This window comes from Camelus ferus, chromosome 6, assembly GCF_009834535.1.
Source record: "Camelus ferus isolate YT-003-E chromosome 6, BCGSAC_Cfer_1.0, whole genome shotgun sequence".
In the NCBI taxonomy this organism is placed as follows: Eukaryota; Metazoa; Chordata; class Mammalia; order Artiodactyla; family Camelidae; genus Camelus; species Camelus ferus.
The window spans coordinates 82,207,380-82,230,017 of NC_045701.1; the positions used below are offsets into that span (position 1 = coordinate 82,207,380).

Consider the following 22,638-nt stretch of genomic DNA (forward strand, 5'->3'; position numbering starts at 1 on the left):
TCGGCCAGTGGCAGCCCGGGACCCTGGGATTCCAGGGCTCGCACGACAGGTCTCCAAACTTTCTCCCAGGTTTTATTCACCCTGAGCAGCAAACCGCGCGACGGTCTCTTCTTGCAGAGAGAAATGAAAATGCTCGGAAAAAGAGCTCTTACCTACCCCAAAGGCCGGATTTACTTATCCTGAGGTAACCTGCATTTTCTTTGGTGAAAGTGGAGGGTTTGTTTGTTTTGTTTTTTGTTTTGTTTTGTTTTGTTTTGTTTTGTTTTAATCCAAACACACTGATTAATTAACCACTTTAACCATTGAAGGGCACTGAGCAAACGTCCCTTGGCTGGTCACCTTTTATTTCCCCATGGTGACACTCAAGGTTGGGAATAAAGACATTTCCGACGTTTTGAAACATTTAAAAACCGTGATTCTCAAACCGTGGTGCACAGAGGGATCCACAATGCTGGTCGCACACACTGGGCCCCACTTCTTGACTCCAGTCCTGACTCTGGATCCTGCAGGTTGAAGAAACTGGTAGGGCCAGGGCCATGGACCCCACTTTGGAAACCACAGCATTTAAAGCATGGTCAGAGCTTGTTACAGATGCAGATTCTCAGATTGTGCTCCTCTAGACCTACTGAATTCGAAACTCTGAGGCAGGGTGTGGCCATCTGCGTTTTAACAAGTCCTCCAGGTGGTCCTAATGCACCCTCAAGTTTGAGAACTGATTTAAATCAACTCCTCCTGACCCTTGAGACTGCTTCAGAACAACCCAGAGTTACTCTGCAGTCCATTCACTCCTCCTGCACTCTCAGAGTCCTACAGCTAGGCAGGGGCCCATGTGGTCCAGTCCTTCTGGGGTAGATAATTTTGGAATGCCTGCCCTATTCTCACCATGAAGCTCCTGGGCTTCTGACTAGGTCTCAGAGCAGCCGCAGTGGTTTTGACTACAAGTCATTGGACCAGAGACACACGTGTGATAGTCCTTTCATGTGACTGAGATGGTTTTTCTGAGTGACTAGACTCTAAGGGTGAACTTGGTACCCAAGGGCAGCCTTGATCTGCCATATGGCCTGGGAGCAGAGGAAACCAGTCTACAGAAGGAAGAGGGGTGAGGCAGACACAAAGGCCCAGAGGTGGGAGGTAGAAAGAGAATCCATTCCAAGATGCCCTCCAGGCCCTGCACTTACAGCCCCTGCCTCTCTCAGACTTAACTCAGGCTCTGGCTCTGGCTCTGGCTCATGGGACCCTAGGCACATTGGTCTTCAAGCAAGAATAGCACAGGCCCACCTGAGATTTGTGCAGGCTGTTTCCTCTGCCTGGAACTCTTGCCCCTTATCATTCTCATGCTGCCTCACTCCTGACAGTCAGGAATGTCCTTAAATACCACATTCTCAGAGCATGGCATGCTGAAGTGGCCCCTCGTCCAGCCACATCTATCACATTAGCCTGCTCTAGTGTCTTCGTGGCATGTGTCATCTTCAGTGTTGTCACATGTATTCATTTGCTTCCTGGTTCATTCTAAGCTCCTTGAGAGCAGAGGTCTTGTGGGTTTGTTCATCACTGATCTCCAGGGCCTTGAACACAGTCTGGCACATACAGTGATAGCTCAGTAAATATTAGCTGATGAAAAGATCACTTCCAAACCTACCTGAGGTCCTGCTGCCTTCCAGCCCTCAGGTAGCAGGTGATTCCCCAGCCTGTATTCTCTGATAACAAACACCCCTCCTGGCTGACCCATGTGGATTCCTGGATTTGCTACCCAAAGACTATTTAGCAGTTCAGCTTTGTTTTACAAACGGATACCCAAGTGACCCACCCAGGGTTATGTGGCCAGTTAGTGGGATAGTGAGAACAAGAGAACTAAACCTTCAGGCCATAGCTGCATCCCCAGGGGACTCACCGTCATGACCTTGGGTCACAGCCCAGGGCTCTCCCCACAGCAAGACAGTCAAGTCAACCTCAGGCCTTTCGCCTGATCTTGCAAGCTTTTAATAAATCAGTTTCATTTTCAAAATACTATCCAGAATAGTCTGTGGTCAGCAGAAGGATGCTGACAGCACTGTCTATTCGAGGACGTTATTTTATTTTCTGATGAACTATAGCGGGAATGGGTGGTTTGAATATCTGTTGCTGAAGGATCATGACAGATGTTACACCTGTCCTCACCCCACCCAGATTTCTTTTTTAAGATGTACAATGATATGACCCAGTAATTCGACTTCAAGGTGTTTATCTGAAGAAAACGAAAACACAAATTCAGAATGATACGCACCCCATGTTCACTGTAGCATTATTTATGATAATACTCAAGACATGGTAATGGCCTCAGTGTCCACAGACAGATGAATGGATAAAGAAGGAAATCTGAGATATTATGTGTGTATTATGCTATATTTTATATATGTATATGTATATATCTTAGCCATAAAAAAAGAACGAAATCTTGCCATTTACAACACCATGAATGCACTTGGAGGGCATTATGCTAAATGAGGTAAGTCAGACATACCATATGATCTCGCTTTATGTGGACTCTTAACACAAAACAAAGTTCACAGATACACGGAACAGACTGGTGGTTGCCAGAGGCCGGGGTAGGGGTTTGGCAAAATGGAAAAGGGTGTCAAAAGGTACAGATTTCCAGTTATAAAGTAAATAAGTCATGAGGTGTAATATATGGCATGGTGACTATAGTTAATATTGTATATTTGAAAGTGGCCAAAAGAGTAAATCTTAATAGTTCTCATCACAAGAAAAAAGTTCTTATCGGTGCTTTACCTGAGTGACTGTTATCAAACTCAGAGATTGTGCTGGTCAGGGAAGGCAAGGAGCAAAAAGAGTGTAATTACTAGCTGCCCTTAGTTGTGGGAGGCAGAACAACCATTTCTCATGCCTTGTGGCTACCTAGGATCTTTATCTCCTTTCCCGTATTTGGGGAGTCCCCCGCCTGGTGAGGCAGAACCTTCCTCCCACTGGAGAGGCTGAAAATGCCAGGTGCTCACTGTGCCAGACTCCCTTGTGGCTACAGTGAATGTGGGTAACCTCAACTCTCCCAGGCAGAGTCCAGGGGCAGTGGCCTCCGACACAGTTAAGGTTGTTCTGGCAGCTGTGGGTGGAGTTGGTCCAGGCATGCCTGCGAACCCACACGCAGCAGGGGTGGCAGTGCATTCTCTCCTTGCCAGGCCAGTCCTGAGGGGGATTTCCAGCCTCTGCTGCTGGCCGCCCAGATTTCCAGCCTGGTCCTCATCCTCCCAGAGATTGTGAACCACCTGAGATTTAATTCCATTAATGCCTAAATCAGCCAGCATTGGTTTCTGTGGCTTATAATGGTGAACAGGACTGATGGATGATGCTTCTTGAAGCAGGGCTGGGCACTGGCAGGGCTAGAAGAGGATGCAGGTGCCCAGGTAGAAGAAATGGCATTTTTGATAGGGGAGAGGTACCGCTGCACCATTGTGCTGCGGACCAAGTCACAAGTTGTGCGGAAGGAAGTGAGTCACCGAGCAGGTCAGAGCGTCTGCCAGCTCCTCACAGGGCTTCCAGAGGGTCAGAGGAATCATGAATGGGCTGGGGGGGGGGGGTTCCTGTAAGTCTGGCTTCTTTCCCTTTGCTGCTTTCTGAGCTTTTCACTGAAGAATGTGAAGCTTTTCCTTTGTTGAAGGGAGGTTAGGAGGTTAGACTTTCCCAGCCTCTGCATAGGCAATTTCTCCAGTTCTGTTGTGAAGCCTTAAGGGTGCTCCCCCACCTCTAGTCCCAAGTTATCTGGAACTTTAGGTTAAGTTCTTCACCTAAAGCACTATGTAACTAGTGTGGATTTTCTTTTTTCTTCCTTCCTTCCTCCCTCCCTTCCTTCCTTTTACAATATTGCTTATGAGCATAGTAATTCAGGTTTCAGGGTTTTTTTTTTTTTTGGCAGATTATATTCCATTATAGGTTATTATAAAATATTGGATATAATTACCTGTGCTATACAGTAAATGCTTGTTGCTTATTTATTTTATGGATAGTAAAGTATAGTTTTTATCCGTTTATTCCATACTCCTAATTTGTCCATCCCCTCCTCCCTCTTCCCTTTGGTAACCATAAGGTTGTTTTCTATATCTGTGAGTCTGTTTCTGTTTTGTATATAAATTCATCTGCATTATTTTTTAGATTCCACATATAGGTGGTACTATATAGTATTTCTTTCTCTGACTTATTTCACTCAGCATAATATTCTCTAGGACAATTCATGTTGCTACAAATGGCATTATTTCATTCTTTTTATGGCTGTATTCCATTATATATATACATACACACATACTACATATATCACGTCTTCTTTATACATTCATCTGTTGATAGACACTTAGGTTGCTTCCATGTCTTGGCTATTGCAAACTGTGCTGCTGTGAACATTGGGGTGCATGTATCTTTTCGAATTAGAGTTTTCATTTTTTCCAGATATATACCCAGGAGTGGGGCTGGATCATATGGTATCACTATTTCTAGTTTTTAAAGGAACCTCCATAGTGTCCTCCATAGTGGATGTACCAGTTTATATTCCCACCGACAATGTAGGAGGGTTCTCTTTTCTCTACAGCTTCTCCAGCATTTATTATTTGTAGACATTTTGATGATAGCCATTCTGACTGGTGTGAGGTGATACCTCATTGTGGCTTTGATTTGCATTTCTCTGATACTTAGTGATGTTGAGCATCTTTTCATCTGCCTGTTGGCCATCTGTATGTCTTTGGGAAAATGTCTATTTAGGTCTTCTGCCCATTTTTTGATTGGGTTGTTTGTTTTTTTCAATATTGAGTTATATGAGCTGCTTTGTATATTTTGGATATTAACCCTCTGTGGGTTGCACTGTTTGCAAATATTTTCTCCCATTCCATAGGCTGTCTTTTTGTTTTGATGATGGTTTCCTCTGTGGTGCAAAAGCTTTTAAATTTGATTAGGTCCCATTTGTTTATTTTTGCTTTTATTTCTTTTGCTTTGGGAGACTGATCTAAGAAAATATTGCCATAGTTTATGTCATAGAATGTTTCACATATTGTTCTCTTCAAGTTTTATGGTATCATGTCTTACATTTAGGTCTTTAAACTATTTTGTGTTCATTTTTGTATATGGTGTGAGGGAATGTTCTAATTTCATTGATTTATATGTAACTGTCCAGCTTTCTCAACACCACTAGAAGAAACTGTCTTTTCTTCATTGTAATTCTTGCCTGCTTTGCCATAAAGTAAGTGATTGTAGGTACATAGGTTTATTTCTGGGCTTTCTATTTTGTTCCATTGATCTGTATGTCTATTTTTGTGCCAACACACACTGCTTTGATTACTCTAGCTTTGTAGTATAGTCTGAAGTCTGTAAGAGTTATACCTCCTGGATTGCTTTGAATTCTGGGTCTTTTGTGATTCCATATAAATTTTAGGATTATTTGTTCTAGTTCTGTGAAAAATGTCCATGTGTATTTCAATAGGGATTGCATTAAATCTGTAGATTGCTTTGGGTAGTATAGTCATTTTAACAATATTAATTCCAACAATCCAAAAGCACAGGATATCTTTCCATTTCTTTGAATCATCTTCAATTTCCTTTGTCAGTGTTCTATAGTTTTCAGCATATAGGTCTTTTACCTCCTTGGTTAAGTTTATCCCTAGGCATTTTATTTTTTGATGTGATTTTAAATGGGATTTTTAAAAATTTTCTCTTTTTGATATTTCGTTACTAGCGTAAAGAAGTACAACAGAGTTCTGTATATTAGTTTTGTATCCTGCTGCCTTGCTGAAATCATTTATTCATTCTAATAGTTTCTGTGTGGCAACTTTAGGGTTCTCTATATAGAATGTCATGTCATCTGCAAAAAGTGACAGTTTTACCTCCCCCTTTCCAATTTGGATACCTCTTATTTCTTTTTATTGTCTGATTGCTGTAGCTAAGACTTCCAATACTATGTTGAATAGAGTAGTGAGAGTGGGCATCCTTGTCTTGTTCCTGAATTCAGTGGGAAGGCTTTCAGCTTTTCTCTGTTGACTATTATGTTGGCTGTGAATTTGTTATACATGGACTTTATTATGTTGAGATGTGTTCTCTCTGTACCCACTTCGGTGAGAGTTTTATCATGAATGGATGTTGAATTTTATCAAATGCTTTTTCTGCATCTTTGAGATGATTGATTATGGTTTTTCTCTTTCCTTTTGTTAATGTGGTGTATCACATTGGATTTTTGATTGCAGGGAGGTTTTTTTTACAATACAGATTCTATTTTACTTCTAGTGATCAATCTGTTCAAATTATCTGTTTTTTCTTAACTCAGTCGTGACAGACTATATGTTTCTAGAACTTCTAGCAACAGCCAAGGCCTCGGGAACCTTCACCACATTAACAAACCAGTTATAGGCTGGCTTTTACATGTGGGGTCTCAAACATTTCTGTTGCATAAATAATCAAGTCATCCAGGCAAATAATAACCCCAGTGGCTGTTTGAAGGGCTCCCAGAAAGGCTTGTACCCAAAGGCCCTGCCCTTCCTCTCCCACTGTCCTTAGACATTCTCGCCTTGGGCAGGTGCCCTGTAACATGCCTGCCTGTCTGAGATAATACATGAAGCTATGATCACCTAGCTCAGATTAACTTCTTATCTCCCTTTCGCTTGCAGTTGGCAGGGAATTGTTCCCAGCAGAGCAAGGTGCCTCAGGTGGGCTGTGAGGGAAGCAAGGGGTGGAGAAAAGAGTAGAGGACCTGCCTCCCTGGAGGGGGAGAGGGTGGGGAGGAGGGCGCCTAGGAGAAACTTCCCTGACATGATTTCCAAGACCAGGACTAAACAAATTCATGGCCGAATTCATGGCTGTTAAGAATATTAGGGCCAGAGGGAAGTCCTCAGAGAGCAGAGGGTCAAAGAGCACAGAGAAGGAAACCAGATCAGGGCATCAAAAGGACACATCTGCAGTCTGGAAGTAAGAGCTGGAGGTGAGACTGGAGCACAGGGCTCCATCTCCATCCTTCCGTGCGCTGTGCCTCCCTGCCCCAGAGGTCATTTCCTTCCAGCTCACTGAGTGTGGCGCCTGGGACAAAGCCAGATGCTGGCGACATGCAGTGGGGAGCTGCAGTGGGGAACTAATGGGGAAGGGATACATTCATTAGATTGGGTGCTGAACTGGGCTCTTCAACCTAGCATGGGGTCTGGGAAGTCTCCGTAAGGAGACGGTGATCTGAAGGCCTTGGGCTGAGCGCGGAGAATAGGGAAGCATCCTGACAGGTGAACTACAGTGAAGATCTGTCAGGAAGGGGTTGGGGGTGCTGGGGAAAGAGTGGGAAGGGCAAGGAGTGCCGGGGCCTAGGGCCTGGTCCACCATGAGGAGCACCCCACAGGGCTCTGGGGCTTCTCTCGGGAAGTAGTTGGGAGCCACAGAGGGGTTTCAGTGGGAACGTGGCACGATCAGATTTGAATTAGATGGTCACTGAGAGGATGTCCACCTCTAAAATCCCTGACCCTGCACCCCACTGGAGCCCAGGCTCCAACCCCAGAACTGCCACCCAGAAAAGCCTCTGCCAAGGATGGCTGCTCCCTCTGCATCCAGATCAGTGGCCCCTGTGTAGAAGCCACAGCTCAGGCTTCTCTCATTCACTTAAGAACAGGGGACACTTAAGCCCACTCTTCACCCTAACTTCACAGCATTTCCTTGGCTCCCAGAATCACCCTTTCTGGCCTTCTCTGAGCTGAAGACCCAGGACACCAGAGCACACAGGGGAGTTTGTGGGCTGGCTGGCCCCTAACCTGTGCCTAGGAGGCATAATACCATTCTTTCCAACTCCCCGAAATCTCAGGACAGCTACAGAGCCACCTTCTGACAAGAGTGGAGCGCTCCAGTCAGCGTGGTCCACCTGCAGGGGTAGAAGGATGCTGGGCGGGATGCTGGTGAACAGACAAAACCAGCTCTGGGACCCATCCCTTTGTCAAGGGAGCTGGGTTCTAAATCACCTGTGCTCCTCCTCTGTGGCCTATTTATTTGGGGTGTCTATCTACAAAGCTGGGAATGACATCTGTTTGTCTTTTTCTCTTTCTCTCTTAGGAAAATTTTTATAAAAAACAAAAAGAAACATGGTGTCCAGGGTGGAGCTATCCCTGAAGGTCTTTCCACCGGACTATGGGTAAGTCAGTTAATCTTTCTGAACCTCAGTTTTCTTGCTTGTAAATATTGCTTGACCTCAAAGTGTCTCAGAATAGGAATGTCTGGACACCCTACCCTGGTCAGCATCCAACTGTACAGTGTCTAGAAGCTCAAGTGTATTAGACCCTGGGCCTCCCGGGTCGTCCAGTAGGTTTCACCAGGAGGGTTTCACCTGATTGCAGAGTAGTAGACCCTGAGCTTCCAAGGGGCTGTCTGTGTCCATGACATCACAGAACAGCTCAGGGCCCAGCCTAAAACTTCAGGAAACATCCATGTATCAAAGGACAGTCATCAGGGAATATGGTTTTGTCTGTTTGTGAAGTTTTTTTTTTAAAGTGCTTTTGAAAAGAAATCTATGAAACTGTATATGATGACACAGGAGTTTGCCAATTATTCTTTCATGCTCCTGGCAATAGTCTGAGTTTGATCTTTCGCTGTTTAACACGTAAGAAGCAGACGGTGTTTATAAGTTCAAATAGTGGCTGTGATTTCACCAAGAAACTGGGGAAGCTTATTATTTCACATGTGGACCATGATGAGCAGATCAACTTGCTCCTGTGAAGGCTGGATTGCCCCGATTTCTCAGAGAGAATGTATGGCCCCTAATTACAGCGGCTACACAATTACTTCAAAAAGTAAGGTGTGCTGACAATAGGGAGAACAGATGTGACCTTTGACTGAGGCACTGAGTCATGTCCTTTCAAGATGCGAAGGGAAAGACCATGGGCTCTGGCATCAGTAGACTGGTGAACCAACACAACTTTGCTGTAATTGGCATTCCTCTCTTTCTCAAGGATGGATATTAATATTTGGCATCTCTTGAGTCTTTTTTCAGACTATCACAGACTAAAACCTTCACTGTCAGGTGCAATATCTTGATAGTAAATGGCAGAATTATATCCTGCACCACCACAGAGAATTGCTCAACCTGAGCAGGGCGGGGGTGAGGAGCAAAAAGGAGCTTCCAGGGTAAAGTGGCCTCAGAAGCATAAAGCCAATGTGATATAATTAATCCTTGTCACTCTCCCTTAGAGCGCAAAAGTGTTTTGAACTGCCAGAAAGCACTTGGCAAAGATCTGCATTTCCATTTTTTGTTCTCTTTGATTTTCCTGAATTCAATTCCACGAGTAGTTATTAAGCAGTTACTGAGTATCCCGGATGGTGCTGAAGCCCCTCCCACCTCCTCCCGGCTCTTCACCCCTCCTCCCCCCGCACGTTCGTATAGGACGCCCCACTGTGTGGGGCTCACTGCTCAGAGGGGCCCCATGGATGGATTCAGTTCCACAGGTCACTCATTCTGCAGGTCCATGACCCCCAGAAGCCTGTTGGCCTAACTGAGTGAGCACACACGGCTCCTCAAACTGAGCTTTGTACCATCTGCTCATTCATTCTCGGGATCATCTGGGTTAAAATGTTAATTCTTGGATGGCCTCCTCTCGCCATCCATCATGCTCAGGGCGGACTGCCTCCCCTTACAGTTGTTCAGGGAATGTTTTAAAACTAGTCTGAACAAACCACTGGCATGCCAGTCTGCTGCTTGTGGCGTTCCCTCTTACTGCATCTCTGTTCCTCTCTGCCAGGTTATGTAATCAAGAACTGACTGCTCTTTGCTGGTGGGATGGGGCCTACGTTGTCCTTTAAAAAATCATTAACAAATATTCCTGATATGCAATAAGGCATAAGGAATGCTATAGGGAACACCTGTGTGCTACCACTAAGCTCAAGAAATAAAACATCAGAAATATAACCGCAGCCTCCTACTTAAAGGGCCCCAAGCTCTAAGGCAGAGCTTTGCCACTTGCTGGCATGCTTGGGATCAATAGTGATTCTTTGGGTCACAATTAAACATAGCTTCTGAGTCTGATCTGGTAAGACACTGCAGAGTCGAAATGGGTCTAGGAGATTGCTAACAGCTATTATCCCTACCACTGTATTTTTCTGCATCCAGAATGGGTCACCAGTAGCAAAATCAACAGGGGCAGGCCTGTGTGAGGAGTTGGAATTTTGACTTCAGCCCACTGAGCCCCCTTCTCATCCTAATAATAACCACACTGTCAAGGTAGGGGGTTCTGGTCAGGCCGGAATTATGAAGTGTCACCCAGGCCCATGACTTTTCCCTCTGCCCAGATCTCCTGCAGGGCCACAGCCCCAACTTCTTCAGGTCATGCTGGCTCTTCCCACTCTGGGCGCCCCCTTTAAGCTGCATGGTATATTATTGGCCTTAGACACTCCCTCAATATTTATAATCCACCAATAACTACCAAAATTTTTGAGCACTTCAAATGTATCAGACATTTTATATAGACTTTACAGCATAAAGAATTACCCCCAGAGAATGTCCCAGTCTTCTATGACAAAAGGATAACAATAATGTTATACCTATTTTGCAGGTGAGGAAACTGAGGCCCAGATGAGTTTGACCCTCCAGGGGTCGGAACATAGGCAGTGTCAAAGGGTCATATCAAACTTGCTGAGAAGGTAGGATTTTGAGGCACAGTTCTTCCCCAGACCTTCCACCGCAGGCTGATTGTTTTCTTGACAGGCTGGTCCATCCATAGTTTTGGGCTATCTTTCAGCCACTCGTGTTCACACCACATTATTCAATGGAGGGACTTAGGGTGGCCTTAATCTGTCTTTCCCATGAGTTCCACGTCAGTACCAGCTGCAGCCTTAAACTACCACTAGGTACCATCTGGAAGAACTGACTGCTGGTTTTGCTCAGCTGTATCACCAGTGACTTTGAAAGTCTGATAGAGTAAACACTAATAATATTTACTAGAAGCATCCACGGACACTTTACATATGTTATTATCTTACAAAAATGAGATTCTTGACTCAGTCCAAGCATGTGGCTCAGCATCATTTGCAGCTAAACCTTATGCAAAGTAAACAAGCAGGTGGCCGCAGCCAGCCAGAGCCACTGTCCATGGGTCTTGGGTGGCCCGAGGTTATCGCCTTCACCCCACACCTTGCCTGGCTGCTCCGTTCCCGGCCTTGGCATCACCTGGGGCTTACTTCTTCTTTGTCTTATAAATAACCAGACACATGCCAGGGTTAGCTGTTAATCCGGGGGCTGGCTCTGAGTTTTCAGAATCACGTCTTCTTTAGACTGAGCTGACGGCTCACAGAGCCCAGCTGACCAAAGTTAAAAAAACATAGTAGGCGAAGCTCAAGTCCAGTTTTCAGAGTGTGGCTGGATTTGAGAATTGATCAAAGAGTGAAGTGTGCTACGAACAGCCCCTACAATGCAATCCTGTCTATGTTATCCTGTGTCCCAGGCCCTCCTGCTGCCGAAGACTCCACTACTCCCCAGTAATTCTTTGTGGTGAAAGGAAACTTCTTCCATTTGATCAGGAGGCTTCAGGGCCCAGGGAGAGCGAAGACAAGGGGATAGGAATGGAGAGTGAAGGCTCCAGGAGCAGGAGGATGGGCCATAATTTCCAAGAAATAAAAAAAGGATAAAGAGTACAAAAAGAGAGGGGGAAGGTATATAGCTGAAGTGGTAGAGCACATGCTTAGCACACACAGGTCCTGGGTTCAATCCCCAGTATCTCCTCTAAAAAGCAATCCATCCATCAATCAATCAATCTAATCCCACCCCCAAATTAAAATTAAATTAAAAAAAATTGAAAAGTACAAAAAGGGGGAAACAAAGTACAAAAAGAGCTACGCCACAAGGTTGTCAACACTGACGAACAGCCTTCCTTCTCAGCAAATTAAAATCCCATTGCTCTTTTTTATTTTTATGCATCCAGTTTTAAACAAAGCCTTAGAAAAGATGTCCTGCAGTTTTAAACTTGATGCAAAATATACACAAATACTGCACTGGACACAGCCCAGCTGCAGGAATCCAAAAGTCAACTGTAAACAAATAAAGCTTTACTCTTGGGCCTAATAACAACCCAGGCTTCTAAGCTGAGGATACATTTATTTCACTCGCAAATTTTGGTTTTAGCTGGTTGAGCTCAAGATCAAATTGTCTTGAGAAGAGCCCTCAGGGGCATGAGTCCCAAGCAGGGCCACTCCTGGAGGTTAGTGGGAAGGGGGAGAGATTTGCTCATTTCTGGGAGCACTGGGCACTGGGAGATAGGCACTGTTTTGTCCCTGGCTTTTAAGAGGGGTCTCCTATATGCTGTGTTCCTTTGGTGTAAAGTAAAGCTTGTCTCACTCAAGGTGAGTAAAAAATACATCTGCCCCCAGATGCTTTGCACTACCAAGGACGAAGAAAGCAGGTGCTGAGAGAGCGTGCGCACAGTAGGGAGACCCAGCAGTGGGGTCTTGGCCAAACCCATGGTGGCCAGAGATGGGCATGTGATGTGTGTTTCCTATTTGCTGTAACAGTTCTGTACAGTAAACCACAGATATTTCAGATGTACAATTTGATGGATTTTAATAGATGTATACACCTGTGAAGCTTTCGAACTTCCAATTTATCTGTTCCCACCCGCTTTACCCCTGGTAACCTTAAGTTTGTTCTCTATGTCTGTGGGTCTTTCTGTTTTGTAAATAAGTTCATTTGTGTCCTTTTTTTTTTTTTTTTTAAAGATTCCACATATAAGCAAAATTATGGCATTTTTCTTTTCTCTTTCTGGCTTACTTCACTTAGAATGACAATCTCCAGGCCCATCCATGTTGCTGCAAATGGTGTTATTTTATTTTTTTCTATGGCTGAGTAGTATTCCATTGTATAAATATACCACAGCTTCTTTACCCAGTCATCTGTCAATGGACATTTAGGTTGTTTCCATGTCTTGGCTATTGTAAATAGTGCTGCTGTGAACACTGGGGTGCATGTGTCTTTTCAAATTATATTTTTCTCTGGATATATACCCAGGATTGGGATTGCTGGATCACATGGTGAGTTTATTTTTAGTTTTTTAAGGAATCTCCATATTGTTCTCCATAGTGGCTGCACCAATTTACATTCCCACCAACAAAGTAGAAGGGTTCCCTTTTCTCCACACCCTCTCCAGCATTTATCGTTTGTGGACTTTTAAATGAGGGCCATTCTGACTGGTGTGAGGTGATATCTCACTGTGGTTTTGATTTTCATTTCTCTAGCAATTAGTGATGTTGAGCATCTGTTCATATGCCTGTTGGCCATCTGGGTGTCTTCTTTGGAGAGATGTCTGTTTAGGTCTTCTGCCCATCTTTTGATTAGGTTGCTTGATTTTTGGTATTAAGCTGTATGAGCTGTTTGTATATTTTGGAAATTAGTCGCTCATTCGTTTTGTTGATGGTATCCTTTGATGTGCAAAAGCTTTTAAGTCCCATTTGTTTATTTTTGCTTTTATTTCCATTACTCTAGGAGCTGGTTTGAAAAAAAAGTATTGCTGTGATTTATGTCAAAGAGAGTCCTGCCTATGTTTTCCTCTAGGAGTTTCATAGTATCTGGTCTTACATTTAGGTCTTTAATCCATTTTGAGTTTATTTTTGTATATGGTGTTACAGAATGTTCTAATGTCAGTCTTTTACAGGTAGCTGTCTAGTTTTCCCAGCACTACTTATTGAAGAGACTGTCCATTGTATATTCTTGCCTCCTTTGTTGTAGATTGACCATAGTGTGTGGGTTTATTTCTGGGCTTTCTATCCTGTTCCATTGATCTAGGTGTCTGTTTTTGTGCCAGTACCATACTATTTTTTTTAATCTTTTTTGAAAAACTTTTTTTGGGGGAGGAATAATTAGATTTTTTAAATTAATTAATTACTTAATTTTTAAATGGGGGTACTGAGGATTGAACCCAGAACCTTGTGCATGCTAAGCACATGCTCTACCACTGAGCTATACCCTCCCCCAAGTACCATATTATTTTGATTACTGTAGCTTTGTAGTATAGTGTGAAGTCAGGGAGTGTGATTCTCCTGGCTCCGTTTGCCTTTTTCAAGAATGTTTTGGCTATTAGGGGTATTTTGTGTCTCCATAAGAATTTTAACGTTTTTTGTTCCAGCTCTGTGAAAAATGTCATTAGTAATTTGCTAGGGATTGCACTGAATCTATTTATTGCCTTGGGTAGAATGGCCGTTTGAACAATACAGATTCTTCCAAGAATATGGTCTATCTTTCGATCTGTTTATATCATCTTTAATTTCTTTTATCAATGTCTTATAGTTTTAGGAGTATAGGTCCTTTGCCTCCTTGGGTATGTTTATTCCTAGGTATTTTATTCTTTTTGGTGCAATGGTAACTGGGGTTGTTTCCTTTATTTCTTTTTCTGCTATTTTGTTATTAGTGTGTAGAAATGCAACTGATTTCTGTATATTAATTTTGCATCCTGTAAATTTACCAGATTCATTAATGAGCTCAAGTAGTTTTCTGATAGCATCTTTAGGATTTTCTGTGTATAGTGTCATGTCATCTACATGACAGTGACAGTGACAATTCCAATGTCAATTCCTTTTATTTCTTTTTCTTCTCTGATTGCTATGGCTAGTACTTCCAAAACTATGTTGAATAAAAGTGATGAGAGTGGGCATCCTTGTCTTATTCCTGATCTTAGAGAATATGCTTTCAGCTTTTCACCATTAAGTATGATGTTAGCTGTGGGTTTGTCATATATGGCCTTTATTATGTTGAGGTATGTTCCATCTGTGCCCACTTTCTGGAGAGTTTTTACTGTAAATGGATATTGAATTTTATCAAAAGCTTTTTCTGCATCTATTGAGATAATCACGTGGTTTTTATTCTTCAATTTGTTAAGATGTTGTATCACATTGATTGATTTGCAGATATTGAAAAATTCTTGCATCCCTGGGATGAATCCTACTTGATCATGGTGTATGATCCTTTTAATTAATTGTTGGAGTCAATTTGCTAGTATTTTGTTGAGGATTTTTGAATCTATATTCATAAATGATATTGGCCTGTAATTTTCTTTTCTTGTGATACTTTTCGTATTTTGGTATTGGGATGATGGTGGCCTCAGGAGTTCAGAAGTGTTCCTTCCTCTGCAATTTTTTGGAGTAGTTTCAGAAGGATAGGTGTTAACTCTTCTCTACATGTTTGGTAGAATTCACCTGTGAAGTCATCTGGTCCTGGACATTCATTTGTTGGGAGTTTTTTAATTACTGATTTGATTTCAGTACTGGTAATTGATTTATTCATATTTTTTATTTCTTCCTGATTCAGTCTCGGCAAATTGTACTTTTCTAAGAAATTGTCTATTTCTTCTAGGTTGTCCTTTTTGTTGGTGTTTAGTTGCTCATAGTAGCCTTTTATGATCCCTTGTATTTCTGTGGTGTTGGTTGTAACTTCTCCTTTTTCATTTCTGATTTTATTAATTTGGGCCCTCTCCCTTGTTTTCTTGATGAGTCTGAATAAAGGTTTATCAATTTTGTTTACCTTTTCAAAGAACCATCTTTTAGTTTCATTGATCTTTTCTAATTTTTTGGTCTCTATTTCATTTATTTCTGCTCTAATCTTTATGATTTTTTTCCTTCTACTAACTTTGGGTTTTGTTTTTTCTTCTTTCTCTAGCTGCTTTAGGTGGAAGATTAGGTTGTTTATTTGAGATTTGTCTTATTTCCTGAGGTAAGCTTGTATTGCTATAAACTTTCTTGGAACTGCTTTTGCTGTGTCCCAGAGGTTTTTGATCATTGTGTTTTTCATTTTCATTTATCTCAAAGTATTTTTTTATTTCCTCTTTGATTTCTTCAGTGGTCCATTGGTTGTTTAGTAGGATATTGTTTAGCCTCCACATGTTTGCAATTTTTGCAGTTATTTTACTTGCAGTTGATTTCTAATCTCATAGCATTGTGGTCAGAAAAGATGTTTGATGTGATTTAAATTTTCTTAAATTCACCAAGGCTTGCTTTGTGGGCCAGCATGTGATCAATTCTGGAGAATGTTATGTGTACGCTTGAGAAGAATGTGTACATGGGTTACCATGCAGCACTTCTTCCCAACTGAAACACATGAGAGACTCTGGTCTGAGCCAGAACCATCCAGCTAAGCCGCTCCTGAATTCTTGACCCATAGGAACAGGGAAGTAATAAATGGTGGTTGTCACACCACTGGGCTTGGGGACTATTTGTTATGCAGCAATGATAGCTGACACAGCACCTGAGCCTGGGCTCGTTCTGTTATCTGCTGCTGCCTCCAAAAAATAACCCAGTTAGGGAACCATTTCTTTGGAAGACTGAGAGAAGATGGCCTTAGGGGGTGGGAGGTGGGTGAGTTTCAGAGGATAAAAGTGAGGGATCAGTGGCCAAGGTAGCAGGGCCGAGAGTCATTTTTGGGGGAAGATTGGGTGAGAGGTGGCCAAGGAGATGGGAACCAGCTGCCCTGATCTGTGGTAATGAAGCCCTGGCAAGCCCTCCCTTATGATCTATCAGGGGCTGGTTTCTTCTGAGGCCTTCAGGTCATGACAGAGATTTTTCGAGAAGGGTAATGACTGGGCAACTAGAGGACCAGACCTTTAGGGAACTCTATGCAGGGGAAGCTTCTTCTGCTTTTAAGACACTGCAGAGCAGTGCAGGCAAGCACTATTAGAACAACAGAAAACCCTGCATTCAGTTACCTCCATACAATTTTAGTATAAGCAAGTTAATTTGAGTCATTCTTCTAAGATACCAAATTCCTGATGTATACTGTTGTGTTTCTTTAGTAATCTTATTTAATTCCCAAAATAACATACTATAAACTCCTCTCTGCCACCCAACCCCCCACAAATCCAAGTCAGATATCAGGTATTTTACACTGACAGGTTTATTCTTTTCTTAAAGCTTGAACAAATACATCTCCACACACCCAGAAGTTGGTAAAAGGTAAGTCCTTAATGCTTTGTTAAAAATAAAACCCATACATAAAACTTTCTGGCCAAACTCCCAAGGCAAAAAAAGTCACACTTCTGTAATACATTCACTTTTGATACATGTGTGTTTTTCAGTCAATACAACTCACCCAGACCTGCCTGAACAAAGGGAAAACTAAATTTGAGACCAGGAAGGGAAAAAACACATGCCTCTTATAAGTGTTAAAGACAAGCAGCCATGGGATTCTGAAAATTCTCAAGAAATAGTTCATAGTATACAAACTTTTAACTCCATATAGTTTACCTTTAATCAACAGTAGTACCAATTATCACTATAATAAAGCATTCAGAAAATATTCAAAAAACTATGCATATTTATAGCAATAAAAGAAACATGTACCATTTAGCTCTTCTAAGATTCTCAGAAGAGGGAAAATTCATTATAAATTAATACTTGAAGATTCTAGCCCAGCTAGAATGAATCAATTTCCAAAAAAAAAAAAAAAATTCTACCATAAAATATTATAAATATGGAATTCAGGAAAGCAGCTAAAGAAAAGCTTGTATTTACTTAATGCAGGAGGCATCAAGCCACTCCCTCTGGGGAGAATTAATACTAATAAAAACAATGGAAGATGACATAAAGGCAGATATAAAATAAAATTATTCCTTGATACGAGAATAATTTTATTTCTTGCATTGTAAGAATGTCATATTCTTCTATAGAGACTTAGAAAGAAAGTCATGCGAATAAAATTGTAATTGCACGCCAGTTGAGTGACTTTGTCAGAGGTCTGGCCCAGAAGGGCTTTTTCAAAGACGTTTAAAAACCCATTCTAACTGCCATCCCAAATTGAGGTTTACAACCAAAAGAAGAAATTATATACTCCCAAAGCACACCCTATTGGTAGAATTTTTACTTAAGAGCACTTATTGCTTCTTTCTTCAGTAAAAAGGAATTTTCCGTATTGGAAAATTGGGAGTACAGTGAGAGGGGGAGAGAAAAAGAGACAGATATCCAGGTAAAGAACCTCATTAAGGCAGGCAGAATATGACAGAGATCAACAGAAGAAAAACGCAAGCAAGCATCTGCAAATAGAGTAGTTCCCTCCTGTGATGACGAGTGGTCCTAGCTGGGGGGACCTGCACCAGGCTGCCTGGGAGTCTGAATATAATAGCTGCTCCTCTCATATTTAGGGAATGATGAATTAGCTACTGCCTATCAGGCAACCAACACAGCCAACACCAAAAAGGTTGCAAAGACACCTTCAGAACCAGCCCTTCTGAAACTGGAACAAAGTTTTGGCCAGAGATGAGCATGCACCCATATATATCTGAAAAGAGAAGTTTTTAAAGAGGGAAAAAGACTGTAGGTCTTTCATTTAAGAAACAGATTCACTCTGGTTGGTGATTCTTCTGCCTGAAAGGCCACCTTGGACTGTTGTGTAGCTGATGTGACTGGACAGCAAATAGCTGTTTAAAACTGTCTAAAATAGTTAATTTTGTGGCTACCCACAGATAATCACTGCTACAGGGTTTAGAGTCTAAGGCTGGTTCGTTTTAATACGGTAACCTGGTAACCTGGCTTGCAGCCAGAACAAGGACAGCCTCCTTTAGAAAGGTGGGAGGAAGTAGAAGGAATACCATGGGGAGAGAGAGAAAAGGAACGAAAGAATGAAAGGGCGAGAGAGAAACAGAGAAATGAACACCAAATGAAAAGAAACAAAGTGATTTACTTTGTTGATGCAAATTTGGGCCAGTTAGCAAAACCAAGGTACTGTCATTTCCCAAAGATGGAACAAAGGGTGGAGTTAAACATCAAAGCTAGATATGTCCCCCACCTGACCTGTTAAAACAAAATCGACACATAGTTTCACAGCTGTCTCACCTGGCAGCTGGTCCTACACTAGAATGCCCTGTCTCTTGGGAGCATGCGCCCTAGAAGAAAATCGTTTCAAACATTGGGACACTCTTCTCTACTCTGGGGTCCCCTCAGCTTCCCTTTCCCCAGAGTTCCCAACATTACTTACCAGGCACTGCCCTGAAAGGAATGGCTTCTAGTTTTGAAGGACCTTTAAGTTGATGGTAGTCAGTCCAGTCGCCATAGAAAGACAAGAGTAGAAATCATGATCTCAGTCCATTTGACAAATAGACATCCCTCCCCTCCTTGCTACCATAAATGCTAAGTGGAAGAAGATGAAAATAAAAAGGGAAGAAAATATTGTCAAATTATGAGGAAAATGGAGAAAACAACCCAGTTAGTGGGGGAAACCATGCCGAAAATAAAAAACCTGAAAACAAAACCTAGGCCCTTTAAATCAGGGTGATGTTCAATACAAAATATTAAATGCCTGCATCTTCTAGTGTAATACATGAATGACTAGGTCCAAGTTTTTGGAAATTCTTAAACAAAAGAATTTACATCATAGCAGTAAAGGCAGCAGTACAGCCCTCCTTCCCCAAAATAATTTTCAGGAAGAGGATGCACAAGCGCCCATCAGTGACGTCACCCAGAAGGAGCCTGGCTCCCTGTAGGAAATCACACTGGCTGAGCTCTAAGGCTCCTACACTCTAAGATTCTGGGATACGCTAAAAATACTGCTATGACTATGGTTTGATCTGGGTTACTATGCAGCCCTCTGAAATAACAAAGTCAACTCAAATAGCCAGATGTTCTACAAATGAGCTGAGTGTAATTATACATTTTAAACCCACACTCAGACCTGTAACATACACTGTACAGTTTTACCAATGCTATTTGATGACTGTAAGTATTAAAAATCTGTGTAATTTTAAAAAAACTATAATCAATTTCTACTTCAAAATGCTAGCCATTGTTCACTATACAGAGCTAGGCAAAGGCACAATTAAATTGTTATATAACAAAGTCATTATTAAATAATAACTATATCTATATTCTGCCCACCTTTGGGATCAGTGCACCTTATAGATTTTTCCCTCCTCTATTTTAATTGATCCTCAGGATGCTGCTGAGGTAGGGGAGGACAGGTATAATTATTCCCATTTTATAGATGAAGAAACAGAGGCACAGAGAGGCTGAGTGGCCAGTCTGGACATTCAGTACTAAACTGCCTTCCCATCTCCTTTTTGCAGAATCATCAGCAATACTCATGGAGCTTCATACATAATAACATTTTATTCTTCAGTTAAAGCCAGGGGTTCAGGGAAGAGAGAAGGAATAAAGTGAGTTTTTTTTTGGTAACTCTGTTCTCTTTTAGAGGACAAATGTGCTTTTCTTAAGATGCTGATAAGTATAATTATTAAAAACTGAAGGCTGAGAAACAAAGCTGGGGCACTGACTAAGCTACATGTGAATGACGGGCTTTCTGCTTCATTACTCAGAGCTTCCTGAGACATCGGTTCTCCTAAGAGGCTCACTGTACAATACTCAACTTTGCATCCAACTTCAACACACAGTGTTCCCAGTCACCTCAGAGCTCTTTTCAACAAAAAGAGCTAATTTAATAACACATTGGTTGATATAAAGGAGTATATAGTATTATTTGGTATCAGTCCTAGAATATAGATACATAGCTTCATCTACAAAAAAGTTAAGAATGGAAATTTCATCCAGAATGGCTCCTCAGATCTATGGCTCATAAGCAAACCATTAATTTTCAATGTCTAAATACCTTCAAAGGAGCAAATATTTATGTTAGTCCAGTCACGTGAAATCTGCCCCAATAAGATCTGATTTGAAAACACTTTCAACGTGAAGTGCTAAGTTAAATGAAAAATAGTCTATCTGCACACTGTTAGTATGGTTGGTATCTAATGCTGTGATGGAGTAATGCTAATGTAGAGTTTGCCATATGAGAGGCATATATGCAACTTTAATTTTCTCCGTATGAAAAGTGTTTCTTTAAACAAAAGTTCTAGTCAGTCTCTTATCAGGAAGGAACATTATTAAGTTCGTAAAACAGTCACAATGAAAAGAAGCCCAGAATATTAGCAAAAGCGGCTAAATATGCTTGTCATTCTATACATAAGATGAATTCACTGTGAAAAAAAAAAAGAATTCACTATGATGCTTTGCTTAATTTGCCTATCTCCCAATATAGGCTTTGAAAAATTCCTCTGAATGGCACAACTTTATAAAGGACATATATGTTTCATGATATTTTCTGCTGCAGAAACTTCTTAGTTTATCACCTCCCCCACACACAAAAAATCCCCAAAACCAACCAAACATAAAATTCAAATGCCCAAAACCTAGCAGAAAGAGTTGACTAGTCAAACTAAAATCTCCCATAAGGGCACCAACAATGAAGTAGCTAATTTAAAAAATCACATTTATAAAGTCTAGATAAAGTCAACCACGTAAACAAAATGCATTTCTTACTTAATCTTCAAAAAACAAATACCTACTACCTCTGGATGTTTTAAATGCCCAAGTTGAGGACTCTGAAGTCTTTGTATTAAATTAAAATCCTAACTGTCTTTAAAGCTACGTTGAAATAATTCTGGAACTCTGGAGTGTTATCACCTGTTTTAGCTATATTAGTTATTTAGGAAACCAGTCTGGTGCTATTAGTTTGAACTATTTGTATCCATATCTTTCATTTAAAAAGAAATGAATATCGATATCTCACACCCTATGGCTGATTGATCATTCATACCAAGAGTACTTCATTTTAGGTGGGGACCACAGCAGGGCAGATAGTCAATTTAAGGAGTGGGTCTTATTAATTAGGCATTGTAAGCCCTGAATATATGTGTGTGTGTGTATACACAGATACACACACACACACACACGTAAGCACATTTCGCTGAACTATTACGTATCTAGTAACAATTAAGTTAAATGTTAACTAGAAAATAGAATAATATTTTTTCCTCCAAAATAAGATACCTATTTAGGCTGTTAATGCAAACTAATTTTAAGTAATTATAATGCATGTATGAAGATTTGATATTGTAACATAATTTAATAATTCCTAAATATGATACCAGATTTAAAACAAAACTCTTTACTATAGCCACCATAATCTGCTAATTTTTGAAAAACTTAACATGAAACCACTGTAGAAACTAACTTAAAAAGCCTACTTAATGAAGATTATACATTAATTTTAATGATCACAAATAGTTATCTTTTTAGCTTTCATAATATACATATTGCTCAAATGAGTCAACTTAAACTCTAATAAGATTTTTAGAAGACTCGAGTTTTTCCCTAAATGTATTTATCATTAGAAAAAGTTTTCTGGATTTTTAGATGAGTAGAGTTTGATTATTCTGACATTAGAAAGCCAACACTAGGCTCAAAAGCAAGGATATCGAAATAAAATAAAAAATCTGGAATACTTTGACAGTAGACTCTACTCCAATATCTAAAAGAACCACTCAGTAAAATAATACTGTACTTACTACAAATTAATCTTTATCTTCCCAGCCCATTCTTGTTTTAAAACATACGTACAATTAGACTAATGATAGAACAAAATACTTATAATACTTCATGCATTTTAGGTGTGCTTTATTCTAAATGTTTTAAGAAAAATTTTAGTAGTTAGTTACTATTAATAAATACCTTCAAACATTTCCCATTCAAAATTTATAAAAAGTGCTGCAATATATATCCTTCACAAAAAGATTTTATGTAAAACAATTTGTGATTTGAAACAACTTTATTTGCATTTGCTATAAAAGCATTTTGAAATTTTCAAAGTCTATTTTCTTCAAAATAGTTCATCCTTGCTAGGACAAAAGAAAGTTT

At 40.9% G+C, this 22,638-nt stretch overlaps 1 long non-coding RNA gene across 1 annotated transcript in view; it reads left to right on the top strand.

Annotated features, from left to right (window-relative positions):
• LOC116664382 overlaps positions 1-22,638 on the top strand; it is a 43,150-nt gene continuing 20,512 nt past the window's right edge. The window contains exons 1-2 of the long non-coding RNA XR_004320898.1: positions 1-184; positions 8,050-8,128. This is a non-coding gene — a long non-coding RNA (uncharacterized LOC116664382). The remainder of the gene's footprint in view (positions 185-8,049; positions 8,129-22,638) is intronic.